This window comes from Perognathus longimembris, chromosome 18, assembly GCF_023159225.1.
Source record: "Perognathus longimembris pacificus isolate PPM17 chromosome 18, ASM2315922v1, whole genome shotgun sequence".
In the NCBI taxonomy this organism is placed as follows: Eukaryota; Metazoa; Chordata; class Mammalia; order Rodentia; family Heteromyidae; genus Perognathus; species Perognathus longimembris.
The window spans coordinates 32,059,816-32,083,264 of record NC_063178.1 but is presented as its reverse complement, the minus strand read 5'-3'; the positions used below and the strand labels follow the sequence as shown (position 1 = coordinate 32,083,264).

The window sequence follows — 23,449 nt, the reverse complement described above, 5'->3', positions numbered from 1 at the left end:
TGAGGGAGAGGACTCTCTGTAAGGGAACATAAGGTAGAATGTTTCAGAGGCATGTCCGCACAGAACCTCAGCTTCTAGCTGAGGGTGAGTCGTCCCCAGGCTCAGGATTCTGTGAGCGTGGATTTCTGGGTGATTTTGTTGTGTGACTGCTAAAGCGGTGAGGTCGTTCAAGGTCACTGGTATGTGGTGTGTGTGTGTGTGTGTGTGTGTGTGTGTGTGTGTGTGTGTGTGTGTGACTCATCTGCATGGTTGCTCCTTTCTGGAGACCAGATGATTCCTGCGCTCATTTTGGTGAGTTACGGTAAACTCGTGCTTGTTCCAGCACACGCGGGGTGACCAGGGTAGAAGCCCTACAATGCTCTGGGGTGGACTTTCCCTCACTTTCCTCCACTGTAGGAGGAGCCCCTGGTACAGGGTGGAGGGGCAGCATGGGGAAGGCTGGGTCCCCCATTCCCTGTGGCCTGCCTGTCCTGCCTGGCACACCGCCCTCAGCCATTCCGGAGCCCGAAGCGTCATTCACCCGGTGGTGGCAGTGAGGGAGAAGAGGGGGTGTGGGGGAGGGAAGGGGCGTGAGGGAGGGGAGCGGGGTGTGGGCGCAAGCGCACCTCACTGGGAGAAGGGGTGGGTGGGATGGGGAGGCAGATGGATTGGTAGGAACTGGAGGAAAATCCCAACAGGGCTTTCTGAAGATGACACAGCTTCAATCCCACGCATCCAGCCTTCCTAACAATTTCCAGAATATAACAGCATCCTCCAAATTAAAGAGGATGATATCGGAATGTAATTACTCGGGGGTCAGGGTCTCTGTCTTAGTGCTGAGGGCCACAATTTAATTTCAAATTGAAATCTGACAAGGAGGAAAGATCCTCACTGCACCTGTCATTTTTAATTTTCCAGAGGTGGCTTTTATTGGTTCATTTCCACTGCTTGGGAATATTAAACAATCCGTGTTTATGGCAAATACCAGACAGAGAAGGTACTTGTGAAATCCCTGCCCGGACCTGCGTGGGGGCCGGCAGCAGCCTGCAGCCATCTTACTGTGTGAAGCTCCCCCTCCATGCTTCTCACCTGAAGTAGTAACTACGCGGTGCTAACAGGGGCTGCAACCAGAACTGCAGGAACCACCCAGGCTCCCGTGGTCACGCCTGTGAGCGCAGCTACTCAGGAGACTAAGATCTGAGGATCGTGGTTTGAAGCCCGCCTGGGCAAGAAAACCAACGAGGTTCATAAAAACCCAATTAACCAATAAATAATCCTAAAGTGGGAAATGGTGCTTAACATGGCAGAGCCCCTAGCCTTGTACAGAACAAGCTCAGAGACAGTGCCCAGGCCCTGCTCAAGCCCCTGGACTGGCACACACACACACACACACACACACACACACACACACACGCGCGCGCGTGTGCGTGCGCGCGCGCACGTGCGTGCACATACACAGGCGGGATCTCTACAGCTGGTTGCCAACTTCCTGCGCTCAGCCCCCTGTCATCTGCATTTGCCGGGTGTGACCTTGGCTGGCTCTTTCGCCGTGGGCCACAGCGGAGCCGGACTTGAGTTGACGTGGCGTCCAGGACGCTTGACGTCAGCTAGACAGCTAGGCGTGGGAAACGGGGCATTTCAGGTCAGGACGAGGCTCTGTGATCCCCTCGCAGAGCAGTGCTGGGCCCAGGCGTTCCGCCGCTCTCGGTGTCTTCTGAGCACTGAACTGTGGCTGGGCCCCCATCTCTTCCACTCTCCATGTCCCCCCTGATTTGGTCACTCCTCCCCCATCTCCACATCCCCCCCTGCCCCGTGCGCCCTCCCCTTGCTTGTCCCCCCATCCTCACTTCTCCCCCTTCCCCTCCCCCACGCGGGGGCCAGCAGTCCCCAGGGGATACCAACCTGGGGACTTGCCCCCTGCTTGGAGTTCTTGGAAGGAAAGACCTGGTGATGTGGAAGGCAGGAGCTTGCTTATCTTTTTTTCCCCTCAAGTAGTTAAAATCAGCCTCTGGGGGATGTATTTTGGGCCTAATTACCCTGATTTTCATAGTTGAGTCTATGCAGTGATGAAACAGAGGTAAACACCGCAGGCACCAGGCCAGCTGTGGAGCCTCAGAGCAACCTGAGGGGAGAGAAAGGGGCAGAGGGGAGGGGGGGAGAGGGCAGGGAAGTGAGGGAGGGGTAGAGGGGAGGGAGGGCAGGGGAGGGGAGGGGAGGAGAGGTCTCCCGCCTGGTGCATCTGGGTTGTGGGAGGCACGAGTCCTGGGCTGCATTGCGCTGGGGACTGGGTGGCCGCCTCCTGGCACGGTGGTGGATATACAGGGGTCTTGCCATGCGGGGCCGGACAGGGTCCCCACAGAGGCCGCGTGCTTGCTGCTTGCTGGGGGCTGGTGGGCTCTGGTTCAGAACTTTCCACTTAGAGGATGTAGGATGTAACACATTTCCAGATTTCTTTTTTCACTTTCCTGAGATGACTTTGCTTTCTTTTTGTGATCAGAAGAAGAAAGACCTCAAACACAGTGTCTTTAAAAATAGGAATTAATGAGCCAGTGGAGCTTCCTGAGGCATTTTCTGAAGCTACCCTCGCTCTTCTTCTAAACAGCCCCTGAGCCCAGAAGTAGACGGCTTCCTCTGTAGGGTGGAGTGGAGACCGAGGGGTAGAGGCTGGTAGAGTCCGGCTCATGCTCAGAGAAAGTACATTGTGAGGTTTGGTCAGGAGGGAAAGGACGGCTTTTATTTGAGTAGAATTTAACATTGTTCACTCCTGGATTCTGAGAATTTGCATAAAGCCTTCCACAGACAACAAGGCTTTTCTTGGTTTTGGAGCAAATAATCCTTCGGTGCGATTTTCATGGTTTTTTCACTTTAATCATCATGGACGCCAAGGCAGACCGCTTTGCCTGAAAACACTCCGCTCTGTAGCAGGCAGACCCTTCGCCCTTTCCGGTCGTGTTCAGCCAAAGTGGGCGAGGTGACATGTAACAATAAAAACATCAAGGTGAGATAGTTAATCCGCTCTAATTTCAGAACCCGTTTTCTCAAGTGCAGAGTGGGGCAGGCACTCTTTTGGTATCATGTGCAGAATGAATTTGGGGTTTAATTACAAAGGTGGGTTATTCTGAAGGCAGTTTGAGGCAGAGGTCGACCCTTCTGGACAGAGGTGTGGGGAGCGTCAGCAGCCTGGGGGAGGGGGTTCTGGGAGCTTGGGGCATTTGCCTTGTTGGACAGCCTCACACCTGTCCAGAGCCAGTGCACACCTGGGGCATGGCCTGCAGGTGCCATCCTTGGTGGGGACATTGCAGAAGGAAGGGGCCGGGTCCTGTCAGCCTCTCTCCCCCGCAGGATCTAATTTCCTCCTTAATTTATCCCTGCAACCTCGATTTGCGCCCCATGCATGGGAAGTGCTGGGCGTGTGGAAGGCAAGCAAGGAGAAGCCGGCTTCCTGTCCCAGGAAGATCCAGGCTAGTTGGAGAGACACAGAGGGTGTGGAGGGACAGCCAGGCCACCCACTCTGCAGGAGGCCAGGGCCCCATCTCTGGAAGATAGCCAGGGGGCATGAGGTGTGACTCTGGCTGGATGGGGGTAGAGAAGGGCTGCTGTGGTGTGTGAGCCCCACCCAGGCAGGATTGAAGCCCAGAAGGCTGAACGGGGCCTGAGGGCCTGCAAGGAGCTGAGGTCCTGGGCCAGGTGTGTGTGGGGGAGGGGGAAGTGGGGTGGATTCAGCTGGGCCTCCCAGCGATTCATTGGCCCAACCATCCTGGATTCCTGGGTTCATGGGGGAGGTTGTGGTTGGCGAGCTGGGCCTGCATGGCCGGCACCAAATGCAGTGTAGGTTGGGATGGGAGTCCGGCTCTTTTCTGCTTGATGACATCACCATCCTAAAATACCTTTGTTTCTTGGAACTTAAGAGAAAAAATATGTTCTCAGCACACTGTACTGAGCCACTTGCCCTGGGCAGTGCAAACCGAGAGCCTTTCCACTCTCAGATTCTATGGAGAACTCTGCTTAGCAAAGAAGCTGGGGAGGGGGTTCAGGAGCAGCCTCGTCCAAGGGCCAGGCCAGCTGCCCTGTGCCTGGGGCGCCTTCTGCTCAGGGGCCCTGGGGTGTTCTCTGCAGGGGCGAACCCCTGGTCTCTGTCCTCATGCCTCTCTCTGGCACTGGCTGCAGCCCAGGTCTCTCCACTTCAGCCAGCAAGTGTGTGTGTGGGGGGCACCTGCTGTATGCTGCAGTTAATGGGCAGGACACCCTAAGGGGGAGGGAGCCGATTCCTCATGAAGGGGGGAGTCAAAGGCTGTGTCAGCCATCCAGGCCCCGAGAGGAGAGAGGGGAGAGGAGGGAGGAGAGAGGGGAGAGAAGGGAGGAGAGAGAGGAGGGGAGGGAGGAGGAAGGGGAGGGGAGGGAGGAGGGAGGGGAAAGGAGAGGGGAGGGGAGGGAAGAGGAGGGAGGGGAGAGGAGGGAGGGGAGAGGAGGGGGCAGGAGGCCCTCAGCTCGGGGATTTCTGACTTTCTGTCCCTGGTTCGATGTTGTCTGTCTTGGTGATATTCCCAGCATTCCCGGCATTTCCCAGAGGGGAAGTCCAACTCTCTGGTATAAATCAGATGGTTTGGGAATGGCTCAGGGGCGAGGCAGGATAAAATAATGGTTCACATGAGAAAGCAGCTCTCAGCTCTCTCTGGAAACATCCTGGTCAGGAAGGGGCTCAGAGCTGATGCGCGTTGGGACAGAGTCTGAGAGCCTGGCTCCGGCTCTGTACCCCCGAACCTCTAACACACCATCCAGTGAATTTTATTTCATGGAAGGTTTGGGGATGCGATGCTGGGTTTCTTGGCATGTGCGATGCAAAGGCGCCTTTTAGGGAAAAGGAGGGAGTGGAAAGCAATCGTAAAAGAGTGTTGAATAAGCCAGCCTCGTGGTAAAAACAAATCATGCTGTGTATCTGGCTGCACGGAGCTGGGCTTGGCTCTCGGTGTGAGCACTGAGTGTGCAGTTCTGACCCGGTCCTGCATCCCCGGGAGAGGGAGGGCTCAACACCATTGCCCCAGCATCCTCCCTCCCCCCCCCCCCCCCGTGTGACTTTTCCACTGAGCGGTCCAGGCTGGTCTATGTTCACAGCCCCCTGTGTTCCCAGTGCCGGGACGACAAGTGTGTGCTGCCACACTTGGGGCAAACACCCCTCTGGGGTGGAAATCGTTCCGCCCAAACCAACCCACGCTAAGAATGGAGCCTTCGAGCCTAGGAAAAAATATGTACGTTTATTGCAAAAGATAAAATCCCATTTAAAACAGTTTAGAATTTTACAAAACCTCAGTGCCTACGTTATCTTTGAGGAGGAGCCGAGAACGGAGGGCTGGCGTGGGGGTTGGTGGGGTCCCCCTCTGCCTCTCACCCAGGGAGACCCCGCAGCCCGTCCCCCTTCCATTCCAGGGAAGTCACTTTTGCTAAGTGAATCTCTCCCCATCAGACCACACAGCCTCCAGCAAAGCATGTCTGCAGACTATGGAGGTGGCAGGTGGCTCGTGTATTTTACAAAGAAGAGTGGTTTTACACAGCGGTGGATAGATAGAGAGAGGGTCTGGGTGCACAGGTGTGTGCTTGTGTTTACACGGGGAGACCCTCCTCACCCAGCCTCAGGTCAGCAGCTACAAGTGTGAACTTGTGCTGGTTTTTGCCTTATCCTGTGTGTGGCCTCAGCCTCTCTCCTCCCCCCTGCCTCCCCCTGCCTCCCCCCACCCCCATCCCATCCCAGGATGGGCAGCTCTCTCCAGCTGCCCAAGGTTGGAGGGAGGGCTGCCCGCCCACCCAGCCCGCCCTCCCTTCCAGACCCAGGCCAGGCCAATGACAGGGTGGAAGCTTGGCAAATCAAGGCCGGGCTCCCTGGCAGCACAGACTCTTGCCTCAGACCCACATGGTGCTGCTTCCTGTGGATTCGTCGTGCTTTTCCCATGGACGGGCCTGTGGAGAGCGGGTTGTGCAGACTCGGGAAGGGGCTCATGGCTCTGGGCCCGAGGCCGCTTATCTTATTGAAACGTGGTTTCTCCGGGATGACAAGTGTGTTTGTCTTTATCCTAATGTGGCGGGGTGCATTCCACTCTCATTCTGCGGGTTTAAAGACAGTACCAGAAGAAGCCCAAGAAGATGTTGAGTGACAAGCTGAGACTCCAAAGGTGCGGAGGGGGGGAGGGGAGGGGGGAAGATGACTGGCCCCCTTTCCTCTCCAAATCCTGCGCCTGCTGTGGCTGGGGGGGGCAAGGGGGCCCTACTGGGGGCAGGGGGACCCTGCTGGGTGATTCGCTCTGTTGGTCTCCATTTGCAGTGGGGTTGGCTACCCCCTCCCCCCTTCCTCCCCCCCTGCTCTGCAGAGACTCCCAAGGACTCATGGACGTGATAAAATGCCTCCTTGCTCACTGGGACCAGTTTTTCCCTTCAGGTGGTGTCAATCCAAGCACAGGCTGGACTTGGAGGAGATCTGGGACAAGCTCCCTCCCCCCTCCCCACCCAGCCACCCACAAGAGGTGCTGCAGCTAGGTTCTGTTACCCTGGGGGTTTGTTCACAACACCCCCACCCCCCCCAGCTGTAGAGGACTCCTCAGAGCAATGAGCCAGACCTCAAAGAACTCAGACTTGGGGAGGGAGAGGCCTTGGATCCTGAAATGGAAGGGAGCCAGGCCTGCTGCCTGTTGACCGGTGGCTCTTGCCTGGGTCTGAACCTGTGTGTGTCTGAGCCTGTCCACAGGCTGTCCCGGGGGTGGGGGCAGAGGGGTGGATGCATGGCAGAGGGGTGGATGGAAACACGTACAATTCTAATAAAAGACCCTGTGTTTATGTGGAGGAGAGCTCAGGGAGGAAAGGAGAAACAGGGCAAGGGTTAAAAGTGCTCAGACACAGGATGACTTGGAACTTAATGAAATTTGCAAAAGATGAACCTCTAAGGATCCAAGAAACTAAACAAACACCATTCAGGAAAAAAGGAAAATCCACTACAAGAACAAAATTAAGTTTCTGAAAAATGAAAATGAAGAAATGACTTTCTATATAAAGGGAAAAGTAATGTGAAGGATAATAGATTTCCTATCAGAAATTATAGAGGCCACAAGAGTGAGTGCATTACTTTTAAAGAGCTGAAACGGAACAACTGTCAATCTAGAACTCTACAACTAATGGAAATACTTCTCCAGGGAAGGAGAAATCAAGAAATTCTCAGTCAAGAGGAAACAAAAGAATTTGTTGCCAGAGGACCTACTGTACAAATGTAGCTAGTGAGATCAATCTAATCACAGGGAAACTTTAACAGAATCTTCCATATCAGTGGGAAAGAATATGACAAGCAAATATGTATTTCCATGAGTTTTGTAAATTTTGTCTGAAAATGGCAAAAAAAAGTAAAGATACAGTACAATGAAAGGGGAAAACACATATATCCCTATTTATAATGACGTGATTTTATAGTGTAGAAAATTGGAGAAATCTGCCAAATAAAAAGGAACCTCATACTTAATAAGTGAATCTAGCAGGGTCAGAGAATACAATGTTAAATACTCAAAAAACAAAATACACGTACAACTAAATCTAGTAATAGGCAAGTGGACAACAGAAACACTATTTTAAATACTAGTGCAAATTTAACAAAACATCTATGGTGTTTACATGGAGGAAACTATGCAGCAGTAATTTAAAAATATCTAAGATCTAAACATATGTAGGCACATACTGAGTATTCAAAAACTAAAAAATGTCAATTTTTCAACAATCATTACATGCTCATTGCACTATTCCAGTAAGTTATTTTTTGTATAGACAAGGAAGCTATTTTAAGAAATGATAAGAATCTGAAATTTCAAAATAAGTTTATGTTGGTCATGGGGCTTGAACTTAGGGTCTGGTTGCTGTCACTGAGCTCTTTTTGCTGACGGCTAGCATTCTACAACTTTGAGCCAACATTGCCACTTTCAGTTTTCTGGTTGTTAATTGGCGGTAAGAGTCTCACAGACTTTTTTTGTTTTTTGCTCAGGCTGGCTTTGAACCACAATCCTTGGATCTCAGCCTCCTGAGCAGCTAGGATTACAGGTGTGAGTCACCAACTTGCTCCTGGTGCAATTTGATACCTACAGTAATGAAGGTTGTGTGTGATATTGACAGGGCGAAAACCACAGACCACTGAAACAGACAAGATTACTGTGTGGCCACACTTTTTCTTCTTAGGGCCAAAATGACCTTGAATTGTAGGTAAATGCCACATTTTGGGTAGGACTTCCAAGCCTTGAATACAGGTGGCAAGAGGCTGAATATTTTCCTTGCTACTGATCTTAGAGGAAGAAACTTGTAGTTTCTCTCCAATGACATGGTGTTAGCTATGGGTTTTTCATAAATGATATTTATTGTGTTGAGGTAGTTTGTGTCTATTCATAGATTGTTGAATGATTCTCCAATTGTGTCCAAGTCTGATTTATATATTTAGGAGTTCTGAAATTTGGTGCATTTTTTTTGTAACATTATATCTTCTTGGTGAATTGACCCTTCTGTTGTTGCTTATCTTTGTTTCTTGGGTCTGTTTTATTGGATATCATCAACTTTTTCTGCTTTTTTCTGTTTATCATTTGCATGGAATATCTTTAACCATCCTTTGCAGTATCATTAGATTTAAAGTGAGTTTCTTGTGCCAGAATAGTTAGATTTAGTGCAAGTCTCTATAACCAGAATAATGATGTAAATTGGTTTGTAAATCTATATGCTAGTCTGTCTTTTGCTATTCTATTGACTGCATTTCAGGGAATGACCAATAGCAAATGGTTTACTACTGCAAAACATTGTTTTCTGAAGTTGTTCCCTCTAGTTGTCTTCCATCGTGTTTCAAAGACTTTTTGTAGTGACATGATGCCATTAGCTCTTCATTTCCTTTTTTTTATAAAAAAAAATTTTCTGTAGATACTGTTTTAGTAATTGCAGTGGTAACCAAAAAGAAAATACCAAGCTGGGCACTGGTGGCTCACATCTGTAATCTTAGCTACTCAGGAGGCTCACATCTGAAGATTGCAGTTTGAAGCCAACCCTAGCAGGAAAGTCTGTGAGACTCTTACCTCTATCAAAAAGAGAGAAATAGCTGTAGCTCAAATAGGAGAATGTTAGCTTGAACACAAAAAGCTCAGAGGTAGTGCCCAGGCCCCGAGTCCAACCCTCAGCACAGAAGTAAATACAGAAACTATAAAGTTCTATTTTAAATCAGTCCCAACTTAATTTCATTGCATAAACTCTATAAGCACACATTACATCTCATGTGTCACATGCCGGACACACGTATAGGTAACTTTGGTTTTGTCATTCAAATTTAATACACTAAGATGACTCTAGTATGAGTTACAAATTTGCTTCACGTGTTTCCCACTACCACAGAACTTCCTAAGGCCATTCACGAGGAAACCCGAGACCTGGTTAAAGGTGACAAAGGAGTTTTATCAGTCAGTTCTGGGCCTGCAAGGGGGTGAGTTGGGTTTTTTTTCCTTTTCTTCCTTTCCACAGGCTACTCCTTTCTGAAGGCTTCAGGGCTCTCCTTAGGCCTCTTTTTCTCCACAGGCTTCTCCTTTCACAGGCCTCTCCTTTCACAGGCTTCTCCTTATCCACAGGCCTCTTCTTATCCACAGGCCTCTTCTCTGCAGGCCTCTTCTTATCCACAGGCCTCTCCTTTCCACAGGCCTCTTCTTATCCACAGGCCTCTCATTTCCACAGGCCTCTTCTCTGCAGGCCTCTCACTTCCACTTCACAGGCCCCAAACTCCAGCCCCTCTGCATGGCAGGCACGGACTTAGGCCTCTCCTCAGGCCTGAGCAGAGCCCAGGTACTGCTCAGCTGCAGGAGGCTCCTCTTCCAGCCTTCCTTTCTCCTTGTGTCTCCCTTGACTGGAACCCCGCCCCCTTACATCCAGTCTGACCCCCTTTGACACCTGTTCCCCCAGGGGGCGGGACTTCCGTCCCCCCAGGTTATCACATTCTCCATTCTTTCTGCTTGAAGGATTTCCTTTAGTAGTTTTGTAGAATAGGCCTATTGGTCGTGAACTCCCTCTGATTTTGCTTACTTGACCTTGTCTTTCATTTCTTGAAGGATAATTTGGCCAGATGCAGCCCTGATATTCATGGTGAACACTTCTTTCTTCTCCCATTTTGAAAAGATTATCCTATGCTAGTCTGAAAAAAAAAATCTCTTCTGAGAAACCTGAGGATACTCCTATGGGAGCCCTCCCTTATATGTTACAAATTATCTGCTGTCACTGACTTTAGATATTTTGACTATATTGTCTATATTTGACTATATTGTATATTACCTTTTGTCTCCTTATTTGTGTACTTCTTAGCCATTATTTCTTCAAATACACTCTCTTCTCTTTCTCCTCTACCTGAAAGTGCCATAATAAGCACACGGATTCACTTGAGACTATCCCATGAGTACTTCTTTCTTTCTTTCTCTCTCTCTCTCTTTCTTTCTCTCTCTCCCTCTCTCTCTTCCCCCCTTGTCTTTTACTCCTATGACAATTTTTAAATTGCTTGCCTCCAAGTTTATAGATTCTTTCTTTAGCCTGATCAATTATGTTGTTCAACTATTGTATTTTTCAGCTAGTATTGTTTTGTTCCTTTTTATAATATGCATAGTCCTTTGTTAATGAACTTTTTAAATTAATTAAAATTTTTTTTGGCCAGTCCTGGGCCTTGATCTCAGGGCCTGAGCACTGTCCCTGGCTTCTTTTTGCTCAAGGGTAGCACTCTGCCATTTGAGCTACAGTGCCACTTCTGGCCATTTTCTTTTTTTGTGCTAGTCCTGGGCCTTGGACTCAGGGCCTGAGCACTGTCCCTGGCTTCTTCCCACTCAAGGCTAGTACTCTACCACTTGAGCCACAGCACCACTTCTGGCCATTTTCTGTATATGTGGTGCTGGGGAATCGAACCCAGGGCCTCATGTATATGAGGCAAGCACTCTTGCCACTAGGCCATATTCCCAGCCCGAGCCATTTTATATATATGTGGTGCTGAGAAATAAAACTCAGGGATTCATGTATGCAAGGCAAGCACGCTTGCCACAAGGCCATAGTCCCAGCCCCTAATGTACTATTTAGTTGGATGCCTTTGGTGATGATTTTTTCAAATTCTTTTATTAGGCAGCTCACATTCTGATTTAATATTGATGAATTTCATTCCTTTGATCTGCTATCTCCCTATTGTTTTTGAAATACATATGTATTTGTCTGGAATTTTGTCACTTGAGAAAACTACCACCACTCTTGCATACTGATTTTGTATAAGTTAAGGTCTTCAGCTAGATATTCCTGTACTGGTGAGACATTTTCTGATCTCTCCTTGGCATTTCCCTGTGGCACTGTAGCTCTAGGATGCGGCTTGGCTCTGCTTTCAGCAGGTCCCAAATTGTAGTGCAAGTCTCCTCAGTACTGATTCAGGGGAGATAAATCATAGCTTTGGGTGGCCTCAGAGAAGTCAGAATTTGAGGCTGACAGATGATTCCTTTGTTTCTGCCCCAGGGGTCTCAATATGGTTCCATTTTACAGTTACTGAGTTACAGCTTTTTAATGGTCTCCAAAGTTCCAAAGTGATTCTGGTTCAGACACCATTAAACCAGAATTCCACTCTTTATTTGGTGGGTGGTGGATGTAGGTTCTTAGTCTGCCCTTTTATTAATGCCATTTAATGAATTAACTTTTGTCCAAGTTTTCAAGGGAATTTAATGGAGAAGGGGTAGTCCTGCCAAGATACTAAATTTTATAAGAGGAAGCTTTACTCATACCTTATACCATATAAAGCAAAAACTATGTATCATAAACATAAGAACCTCAAAATTCAAATAACTAATTTCTATAACTTAAGAGTTTTTATGAGGGAATAAAATGGTTCTAGGAAGATCAAAATAATTTTAAAAGAGATAACAGTCCATAGCTTAATATAATACTACTAATATAAATGTATATCCTGGTATAAGTATAGAGAAGTAGGCCAAAGAAAGAAAGGAACATGCCAGATACGTGCTACACACTCAAATACCTTTTTGAATAATGTTGCTATCACAATTCCATGTGGAAAGAAGTCTTCTCATTACTGTTCCAACTGGATATCATTTTCAGAAAAAAATACACCTTGACCTATATTTCGTACTATATAAGAAAATCAAGTCAAGATTGATTATAACCTAAATGGAAAAGCTAGAAATGCAAAGCCCTTTGCTGCTTGGAGAATATTTTTTCTATATCAGAGGAGATAGATTTCTTGGAATGTAAGCATTACTAACATTACAAAGAAAACTTGAAAGAGCAAGCATCATCAGAATTAAAGACATGTTTCCATGAAAAGAAGTTGTGAAGAAAATTAACATCAAAGTAGCAACATGAAGAAGAACCTTGACACATACTGCAAATAATATAAAAATTTTTGTAAATCAATGACAAAAGGCAAGAAACTCATGGAGTTCTGGAAATACCTGAATAGACTCTATAAGCTTCTTATAAATGGCTAATAAATGTTAAAATGCACCTGTTTAGTCACTATAGAAACGAAAATTAAAATGACAGTGAGATACCACTACTGACCCATTAGGATTTCTAGATTTAAATCTGCTACAATTTCCAGATATTGGAGAAAAATGCAAAGGTGGTATTGTTCTCATACAGTACCACTCAGAATATAAAGTAGGATTACTAGAGAAATCACTGGCATATTTTCATAGGGTTAAAAATTTATTTCATAAGTCAGTAATTTTATTTCTAAAATGTTTTCACTGCAAAGAAATGAAAACATGTCCACCCCAAAACTTGCAACAAATGCTTATTGAATCTTTGCCCTTTAAAAAAAATCATGAGTAAACGATACAAATGTCCACCATTAGGAGACTGTACTAACAAAGTGTGGTATGTTTACATGGTGTGTGTGTGGGGTAAGTATCAAATGGTAAGAAGTGCCAGATGCATACATCTCTGTAATAAGACCCCCCCAAACAGCATGCTAGCTGGGTACTGTTGGCTCACATGTGTAATCCTAGCTAATGGGGAGGATGAAACTGGGAGAACAGTGGTCTGAGGACAGATTGGGCAGAAAACGTTTTGAAATTCCTCTCCACAAAGCACAATGCAGTGGCAGCCATCTGTTATTCTAGTTTCTCTGGAAATTCAAGAGGCAGACTGTACCCAGGCATGGGCAGGAAGCAGGAGTTTGTCTTAATAACAGCCAGCAAAAATCTGAGCTGAACATCTGGCTCAGTGGATATGTGGCTTGTATGAACACCTGCCTAGCAAGCTCAAACCTTGGTACCACGCTGTGCAAAGGGAATCAGATAACAGTACATGTACTAGAAGAGTCCATTTTTGTGATTTGTGTCTATGGCTGTAGAAACCTAATGGCAGTGCTGGATGCTTTGGTTGACTCTTGGTTATACATAAGCACTTCCAAAAACTTATCAAACTGGTACCTTGAACAATGGGCATGCAAGTTTACCATACCACTATTACACCGCCAAGGTATAAATGAATTTTAAAATGTGGTGTGGTTTGTTTGTTTTGTATTCCCTTCCTGTGGTTGTACCCCTGTTGGGGATTATTATGGCCTGGGAAAGGCTGCCCTTCCACCAGCCTTGGGACAATAGAAGTCCCTCCCACCTTCTGTCCTCCACCCCTTGGGAGGTGAACACGTGCGTGCCACCATGATGGGGTTGTCCCGCCCACAAAGGGAAGTTTCGTGATGTCACTTGATGAACGTGACCCCTAGCCTATGACTGGCCCTTTGGCCAGCCCCCTTTCTTTCCCGCCATTACTTCTATATAAGTGCCCTTCCATATTAAAGTCTTTGAGATGCTTCCCACCACCGCAGCGTGTCCCTGATGCCTTCCTTTTCGCCTCCGCCCTTGGTAACATGTGGGGGGACTGGGGGGAGGGGAAGCATCAGCAACCCTTCCTCAACTTAGCACAGGTCCATGTGAGCATGCCTTTGGCCTTCCGCTGGCGGAGGGCCAGGCTGAGTGCTCTTTCATAGAGTTTGTGGTTACCATTCTCCCCGTGGGGGGAGAAAGGGATCGTCCAGATCCCACATAATGGCGCCCAGACGGGGACCGAATCGTACGGCCGAGAAGTTCGGGGTACAGTATCCCCACAGATTGTACTAAGTAGGGTTTTAGAGGAGGGTCCTGCCCATCCAGACGGGGCAGAAGCATGGAGACAAGACAGGCCAGACATGGGCTCGCGGGACGCAGCGCCAGAGAGTTGCCCCGCCGTGGCGATTTGGCACCAGGCGGCGGAGGGAGCGGGGCGCGCCTCCCGTGGAAACGTGTCAATGCCGGAGTGAGAGGACGGTGACCCCGGGCTGGGGTCGGTTCTGCTCTGCGCGCCCCGGGCCAGACGGCGGCAGGCACCCGCAGTGGTGCTTGAGAAGCAGTGGGTGGCCGAGCGCCGGAGCGGTTTGGCTTGCGCGGGCTGAGCGTGAGTACACTGGGCTCTGCGCGGCCCCGGGTTTGCGAGCTGCGTGCGTGGCCCCGGGCGGCACCAGGCGTCTTTTGTGGTAGCATTTGGGCAGCCGAGTGTGGCGGGCCGAGCATGGCATGGCGGAAGCGCGGTTCCGCCATGTGGGAAGCTGTGGCATGGCGGCGGCAGAGCGTTGGGGATCGCTGCTGCTTTGGCCAGGCTTGTATTTACAGTGGCTGGGCTGGAGCCAGCAGCTTGCCTGAAGCCCCAGCCTGCGGATAGAAAAAAAAAAAAAAGGCGTGGCGTGCAGTTTAGGCCATGGGCCGGTGTCCCAGTTGGGGTGTGTGGGCGGCAGCAGCGGCGGCAGCAGCGGCGGCAGCAGCCCCGGAGTGGCCGGACCTGCTGCAGCCCGGCAAACTGCTTTATGCCCGCCGATGGTCGTTAAGCTCAGAAATTAGGGTGAGTTGGTTGAATCCTGATTTCTCTGACTTAACACACACGTGGAGCACAATGGGGTACGCCATATTGGGGGCGGGGCCCCACCCATTCCCCCCAGGTGAGGGGCGTGCCAGACTCCCCTGGGCTGGGCGATTGCGCTGCAGCTGAGAGAGGCAAGCACCCCGCTGTGCTTGCCTGCACGTTTTCTCTCTGTGTCAGACTTACAGCTGCAGACGGGGTTGGAGCCAGGAAAGTCTCAAATTATAAACTAAAATGGAATATTGAAAGGAAAACAAAGAGTTTTGATACAGCAATAGGTAATTTGATTGAACTTCCATGTTTACCAGTTCAAAGATATGAAATCAACTGGAGGTTTTCTAGATGGATAAAAGGGTTTGCTTGTCCACTGTGATTTTAAAACTGTCATGTTGGGAGTGTGTAATTAACAGGTTTCCCTTTTGTTTTTTATTCAACCACGTGGTTCTATTATGGGCAAATTAATATCATTTGCCGCTGGAATTCCAGAAAATTTAATGGCCAATCAAAGCAATTTTAAAGAGCGCTCAGGTATTTTTGTGTGTTTGTGTGTGTGTGCATGCACGCGTGTGGTTGTTGGTAAGATTTAAAAGCATAACAATAGGTTTCCATCCCAATGTTCGATGCAGATAAAGGTGCCTATAAAAATTTCCATAAGGTTCAAATATGCAACATGTGGTAAAAGTACACCAGTATGTTATTTTATATTCAGTGTGTTTCCATAAGGTTCAAATATGCAGCATGTGGTAAAAGCACAATGGTATAAAATCAGCATGTTATTTTATACTCAGTGCGTTAAAAGTTAAGTGTGCATGTAGCCTTAACAACTCTTGGCATAAATTAAGATTTTACCTTCCCATTTTTCTCTCCTGTGTTCTCATAAACTCTCAAGATCAAGGAATTGAGATTGCTTCATACAAATGTGACTATTAACCTCAACTTTCCTGACCCAGGATTAATATATTGCTTTATAGGATACAGGTGGACAGATGTGCTAGCCGCATGGACGGTGGCAGCCCATGGATACGGGAAGCTGCCACCACAGTCTGTTCCCAAACTGCCTGGTTTCACTACTAATGATTCTTTGCTCTCTCTCCCATTGGAAGCTGCTCGAATGATTTATGAGCCTTGTGAGGATGTGAATAGTTCCATCTTAACAGTTACTCCGGGTTAAATCACCATAGTTATGTTAGTGATCACAGCTAGCCAGGTAAATTTTGTGATTAAGAAAGTCTTTGAATTTTGTGATTAAAAAAGTCTTTTCACCCTGCTTAAACCAGAAGGGCATCGATATACCAGAGCCAGAAATGCTGAAAAAATTCTAAACACCCTAACCAATCTATATAGAAATCTTGCAGGCAACCCAGAGCAAGACGTGAGTCTATCCAGAGATGCCACTGCAGCCTTGCCTAGAGTTCCCCATCGCGTGGCATGGAACTTGCCAAATGGGGATGAGGGACGCAGCCACTGCCGAGACTGAGGATTCCACAATGCTTTAACCCTTTGCCCTTGGTTGTCATTTATCTGTGCTCTCTTTCACTTGCCAGTGGGATTCAACGGCGTGATTCAAGTTGATGGCATGTAAATCTCATGTTCTCTAAGTGTTATAGCCAAACCTTCACAAGCAGTTTTTGGTCAGTTCTCAACGAGTTACAAATGGATTATCTCTGTTGTGTTTTTTCCTTGTTGCTCAATTGGGAATAAAAAGGGCTTGTAGGACTATGACTCCCTGGATAGTTCAAAGCCAGCCCGGGCAAAAGGAAAAAATCTCTCCAAAATCCCACCTCCCAGTTAAACAGCAAAGAGCCAGATTGAGAGCTCAACCACAGAGAGCGAGCAAAAGGCTGAAGCAGCACCGTGACTCAAGTGGTAGAGCACTAGCCTTGAGCGAAAGTGCTCATGGACAGTGCTCAGGCCCCGAGTTCAAACGCGGATGGGAAAATGCAATTCCAGCCACAAACGTTAAAATTCCTGGGACTTAGCCAGTCCAGGAGACGGAAAGGTGGAGTGGAGTGAGAGGAGAATGGTGCCATATTATCCTAAAGGGAGCTGCCTTGTTTCACCCTTTCAAAATGGATCAGAGCCGGGAAATCGAGAGAGATAATTCCTGTCCATTTTCTTCTTTTCTGCCAGTTGTATATAGGTGTATATATATATTTATTTTTTTTTGCCTCTGACTGGCTATGCCAAACCAGTTTTCTATCATTAAACACTTCTTTCAGTTGTTTCTCCTTACTCGTTCACTTTACAATTGGGTTTATGCTCCAAAAGGGAACTGTTCCTGGCTTATGCCCAGGGTGTGTTCTATGCCATTCATGCCAACCAGCTCTGAGAACTTGTCAATTCTTTGCCTGACCTTTTCAAAAGTGTTTTTCGACAGAGTAACATCTCTTGCTGAGATCACTAATTGGAAATTTGCCGTTCACAGTCGTCACCCTAACACAGGCCTGGACCCTGGAGGCACTAGCCTTGGAAACTTCTGGGTATGCCCAAAGATGCAGGAGGGGCTGGAGAGAACCATAGCGCTCTCTGGCCCTAGTGACCATACTCATGGTAATGATGGGGACTTTTTGCCAGCTACACCGGACTGCCAGGCTGACCAGGGACCCTTGATTTACGTCGCCCCCTTGACAGCAGGAAGTAGCTACAGAAGATGAGACCTCCACCCATACTCCCTGCCTGGTGGCCGCTGGTGTTATAATTTAAAAAAAAACAAAAACAAAAACAAAAGGGGGGAGGTATTCCCCAGGATTAATTAAGGATTCCCTAGGATTAATTAAGGATGGTTATGCTTATGTTAATCATCAAGAAATTTTAAATCATCCCAAATCAGTGTGGGATGGAGTACAGTATATGTGTTTTACCAGATTGGAAAATTAAACCCAGAGCACCCGCTCTGGAGAAATGTTTTCTTGTTCTCTCCAGGAAAAGGAGGACCATGTTGGACTTCTGCTCTCCCATGAAAATATGGAAAGTAGGACCGCCTACGGTAGGAGGCAACCAAGCTTCCTTTCCTTGTTTGCTTTCTAGATTCCTTCTTGAGTGTCTCATGGCTCAATGTTTTGCTGGGGCAATACTGCCTACAGCGTCACACAAAGAAACTAAAGGAATTTTGCACCATGCTTCTTCCTTTCCTCTCCCCCTGCTGCTAGACTTGGGGAGTCCCGTTGGAAAGAAAATAGGAGCTGAGGGTATTGACACTCAACCCCAATGTTTTATGATAGAAATGTTTAAAAAAGTAAATGCAAAGGTTTAACACCTTGGCTTCGATGTTTATATAAAAGAATGTTCCACTAATCACTTATGTTTGAGTTATCAGCTACTGTGAACTGCCGGGAATGCCAGAGTTTCAGCTTCTACCTCACCAGCAAAAGAGGGCACCTTCTTGCACTTGGCAGAAACCAGCGGAGGATTCCAACTTCTGGACATAGCCAGATGGATGGACCCTTACCCCTCACCCCAGTTTTGTGGAAGGGGCCCCACAGATCTTATGTCAGCATTTGCCTTATGCCCACACATGCCATGTGTTTACAGCATCCCCTGCTCATTGAAAAAAACAAAAAGGGGGAGATGTTGGGGATTATTATGGCCTGGGAAAGGCTGCCCTTCCACCAGCCTTGGGACAATAGAAGTCCCTCCCACCTTCTGTCCTCCACCCCTTGGGAGGTGAACACGTGCGTGCCACCATGATGGGGTTGTCCCGCCCACAAAGGGAAGTTTCGTGATGTCACTTGATGAACGTGACCCCTAGCCTATGACTGGCCCTTTGGCCAGCCCCCTTTCTTTCCCGCCATTACTTCTATATAAGTGCCCTTCCATATTAAAGTCTTTGAGACGCTTCCCACCACCGCAGCGTGTCCCTGATGCCTTCCTTTTCGCCTCCGCCCTTGGTAACATGTGGGGGGACTGGGGGGAGGGGAAGCATCAGCAACCCTTCCTCAACTTAGCACAGGTCCATGTGAGCACGCCTTTGGCCTTCCGCTGGCGGAGGGCCAGGCTGAGTGCTCTTTCATAGAGTTTGTGGTTACCATTCTCCCCGTGGGGGGAGAAAGGGATCGTCCAGATCCCACAACCCCTGCTACCACTGTATCTCATCTGTGTACCATGGATACTGTTGATACAAGTATTAGAACTGGGGGCGAGGGAATATCAAAATTGAGAGACAAAGGACAAAAAGACAAACGAATCCAAAAGCAACACTTACAAAACCCTTTGGTGTAAAACAACTGCACAACTCTTGGGGGGAGGGGAAGGAGGGGAGGGAGGAGCTGGGGGAAAATGAGGGAGGAGGTAACAAGTTGAACTAGAAATATACTCACTGCCTTACATATGAAACTGTAACCCCTCTGTACCACACTTGGACAATAAAGAAAAATGTTTAATACAAAAATGTGGTGTATGAAAAATGAAATCAACGACTTTACAGAGAAATGGATGAAACAGGAGGACATTATATTAAGCAAAATAAGCCAGATTCACAAAGACAAGTGTCATGTTTTCTCTCACAGGTGGAATTTAGGGGGAAAGAAAGGACATAAAAGTGAAAAGGTAGAAGCAAGATGTAGAATATAATAAGAAAGGGAGTATCATCAAACTATTTATATGCACATATGAAAAGTCATAATGAAACCAAAATTAAAATAGTTGATTTTTAAATAAAAAATTTAAATATGCATGTAAGTTTACCTTCAATTTTTTTTAAACAAAGAAGATAGAGAAAAATGTTTTCAGTTAAAAATCTGGCAGTATAGTCCTAGTTAACAAGCACTAGTAGAAACACTAAAGGTTACTTTTCAGGTTGAAATGACAAGTGGTGATAGGATCTAATGGGAACTCTCATAAGATGCAGGGAGCCCTGTAACTTGGTTTGACCTTTCAAAATTGGCCTGTTTGTAAAGCCTATGACCCACCTTGGATGACAGTTTGTATATTCTATGTTCATCTGCCATTTGGTAGAAAATAAGAACATAAACATAATAAAAGTGAAACTTCTACTGAAATGAGGAACCTGATAGTAACAGATTGTACACTGGGCTCTGCATTGGGCTGGGAAGTCAGAGGAAACCAACGCTGTATGACACTGCATGATGTTTCTTCATTACTTTAGCAGCTTTGCCAGCATGCACATAGTCAGTGCTCTGGACTGCCCACTGATCAATTTCTGCAAGTCTAAGGCTGCAGAAATGCCTTCTAAGAGTCTTATTGTTTTGTTTTAATTAAAATTAAGTCTGCTCCTGGATTGTTTTCTTTCCAAAAATCACTTTGTAAGTGGCAAATTTCTCCTTGCAATTTTTATCCCCAAATATTTGTCTTTCATTTCAAAAGCACTTAATCAGCAGTCACTGGGTTCCTCTTGCTTTTCTGGCTAAGGAGCCTGCACAGAAGGGACAGGGAAGGGCATTTCAAACCAGCAGAGCAACAAGGCACTGATATGGATGAGCAAAAACAGTAACATGGGCTTGCTGGACTGTTGGCAAAGGGAGACAAGGCAAGAGGCTGGTAAAGCGGGGTACTCCAGACTGATGGTTCCCACAGATCAGCTTGGATTTTTAACTTAAAAAACTTGCCATGAGTTTGATCATTTTTCTCATAGGTGTAAGGATTGAAGACTCAAACCACCTTTTGGTCTACCTAAGGTTTTAAGGATTCTCTCTATACATCTGCTCTTGTGAGGAATAGATCATTGAATTGTGGAAAATGTTTTGCTTTGTCTTAACTGACACAAAATAGTGAGAAAGCTTCCAAATTCCCTCCATTTGTTCTGGTTCCCATACCATAAGCACTGACCTACTTACTCCTAAGACCTCTCTCCACAGATTTCCTTATCTACTTCCTCTGTGGGCTTATGTTGGCATGTTTAAAAAACTACATCTAGAATTGCTTGAGTGAAATGAGGGAGTAAGTCGACCTAAAAGCTGAAAAGAAAGCACTCCTGAGTGCCTTCTTCAAATACAACTTTAATATCCTTAGAGATCAAAGTATCTTTTACACCGATTATCCTTGTTTATGTTTGTTTGATTGGCTGGTTGTTTTGCTTTCTGCAAGTAAGATAAGACCTATCTATCATCCTTTCAAATTTTCTCTTGGTTTTACTATTTAGATTCTTAACTCTCTGATATTTCTACAGTAAAATCCAAATGAACATCTTCAGATGCAGGGTAGAGTAAAGGGAGATGGGAAGAATGAAAAAACAAACAACAGAAACAATTAAATGAGGTCTAGACCAGAAATACGGAATCCACCGTGATAAGCTACAAAGAGAAGTCTAAACAATGGCGTTGGGACATAGAACACAGATCAGACTTGAGAAAATTGAAAGGTTTTCTTTCTGGTTTGTGCAGCTGGAGAGTAGCCAGCCAATCAGGAAGATAGGTAACACAGGAAAAAGTCTTAAAGAGTAAATACTAGTCTAGCAAACAATTTGAGACCTAAAACCAGGCCTTTTCAGGGGCTTGGGAGAATGTTTGGGGATGCCTATGTGACTTGGGAGTTAATAGCATATAGGCAATAATTAGAGCCTTGGGACTCAATTAACTTACAAAAAGGAAAATGCATTGAGAAAGAGAAAACCCAAAGACCAGAGCAGAAGGAGCCAAGAAAAAGTGTGGATCAAACTAAGCAGTAAGCTCTGGAGATGCTTTCAGTGGTAGAGCACCTGCATAGCAAGAAAATACCAAACCCTAGTACCAAAAAAGAAAAAAAGCTAATGAAAAAATTTAAGCATGCCAGGAGCTGGCAACTCACACCTGTAATCCTAGCTACTCAGGAGCCTGAGATCTGAGGATCATGGTTCAAAGCCAGATAGGAAAATCTGTGAGACACTTGTATCCAATTAACTACTACTCAAAAAAAAAAAAATAGCCAGAAGCTGCACTGTGCCTCAAGTGGTAGAGTGATAGCCTTAAGTAAAAAGAATCTCAGGGACATTGCCCAGACCCTGAGTGTAAGTTCAAGACCATACAATATACACACAAACCTTATTCATGAGCAGAAAGAATCAAATGCTATGGGGGGGGGGGGTGGGGGCGGGGAAGAGAAAGGGAGAGGGGGGAGGAAGGGGGAATGAGGGACGAGGTAACAAACAGTTCAAGAAATGTATCCAATGCCTAAAGTATGAAACTGTAACCTCTCAGTAATTCAGTTTGATAATAAAAAATATATATTAAAAAAGGAAAAAAAAAGAATCAAATGCTATAATGAACATATAGAAAATTACAAAGTACAAAATGGCAAACACCAAGAATTTATAAAGGCTGAGATCTGAGGATCCCACTTGAAAGCCAGCCTGAGCAGGAAAGTCCATGAGCCTCTTATCTACAATTAACTACCAGAAAACAAGAAGTGGTGCTGTGACTCAAGTGGTAGAGCCTTGAGCTCAAGAGCTCAGGGACAGTGCCAAGGCCCAGAGTTCAAGCCCCATGACTAACAAAAATAAATAATGTAATGGATAATAAGTAAATAAAATGAGTAAACAACTCATTTCTACTTTACAACCCCAAAGAGGTTGGTTTGTTATGAGCAGAAATGTGTTTCACAAGCTTCCTAGGTGATTTTTCTCCCCCACAGTATTATGGATAAAACCCTGTACCTAGAGCATGCCAGGAAAGTGCTACACCCCTTGCCCCATCTCTGGGTAACTTTAATCCACCATTAGAGTCTAGAAAATATTACTATGATCCCTTTGACTGTGTAAATTGTCCCCAGTAGGACTCCATATGCTAGGGAAAGAATTCTGATGAGGCAGAAGGGTACATTGATTTTAGAGACTGTCTTTCATCAAAAACTGATGCAGGATGGAGTGGCCAAGGAGTGGTAAGAACGTGCAGGAAAACCAAGTGATCGAATTGAACAATATCAAATCTTATGATCACCTAAATATACCCCTTCGATTTTATAACCTTGAAAATAATTTTTCAAACATCAACAGAGCAGTGATTATACACTACCTGAGTAGCAAGTATGGGGCCCCAGCTTTGACCTCTAGTACTGCACAGTAGTTTTTCTTTTCAAAGGAGTGCAAATCTATAAAAGGAAAGAGTTTGTGGAAAAGAATTAGCGGCTAAAACAATGCTGAAAGGTGGGGAGCAAAATCAAGAGTTTCTCAAATGATATCAGATTGAAGAAAAGCATTATTCATTAAAATCTATATAGTGATACCAGGTATAGTGGCACACACCTGTAATCCATACACGCACACACACACACACACACACACACGAGACACATATACGAATAATATGGATATATATGTATGTATGTATGCCCATATAGACTACATGTGTAAATTCATATGTGTATATATGTCTTTTCATGTACCTTTATTACAGGACAAGTCTATAAGTATACTTAGCACCACAGGAAGTAATGTGAGCATTCAAATTTAATGGTTAGAAGGTGTGCTATGATTTTGAGATCATCTCTGCTCTGTAAGTACAGATGTGATTTCACAGAATTTAGAGACTCTGTCTATATTATTAACAGAATGATCTTATTCAAGTCATCTGCATATAATATGCAGTTTTAAATACTGTAGACTTTAGATGAATGCTATATAGGCACA

At 46.2% G+C, this 23,449-nt stretch overlaps 1 protein-coding gene across 1 annotated transcript in view; it reads left to right on the top strand.

Annotated features, from left to right (window-relative positions):
- Positions 1-23,449, top strand: part of LOC125366911 (dedicator of cytokinesis protein 2-like) — a 90,045-nt gene that overhangs the window by 47,152 nt on the left and 19,444 nt on the right. The window lies entirely within an intron of this gene.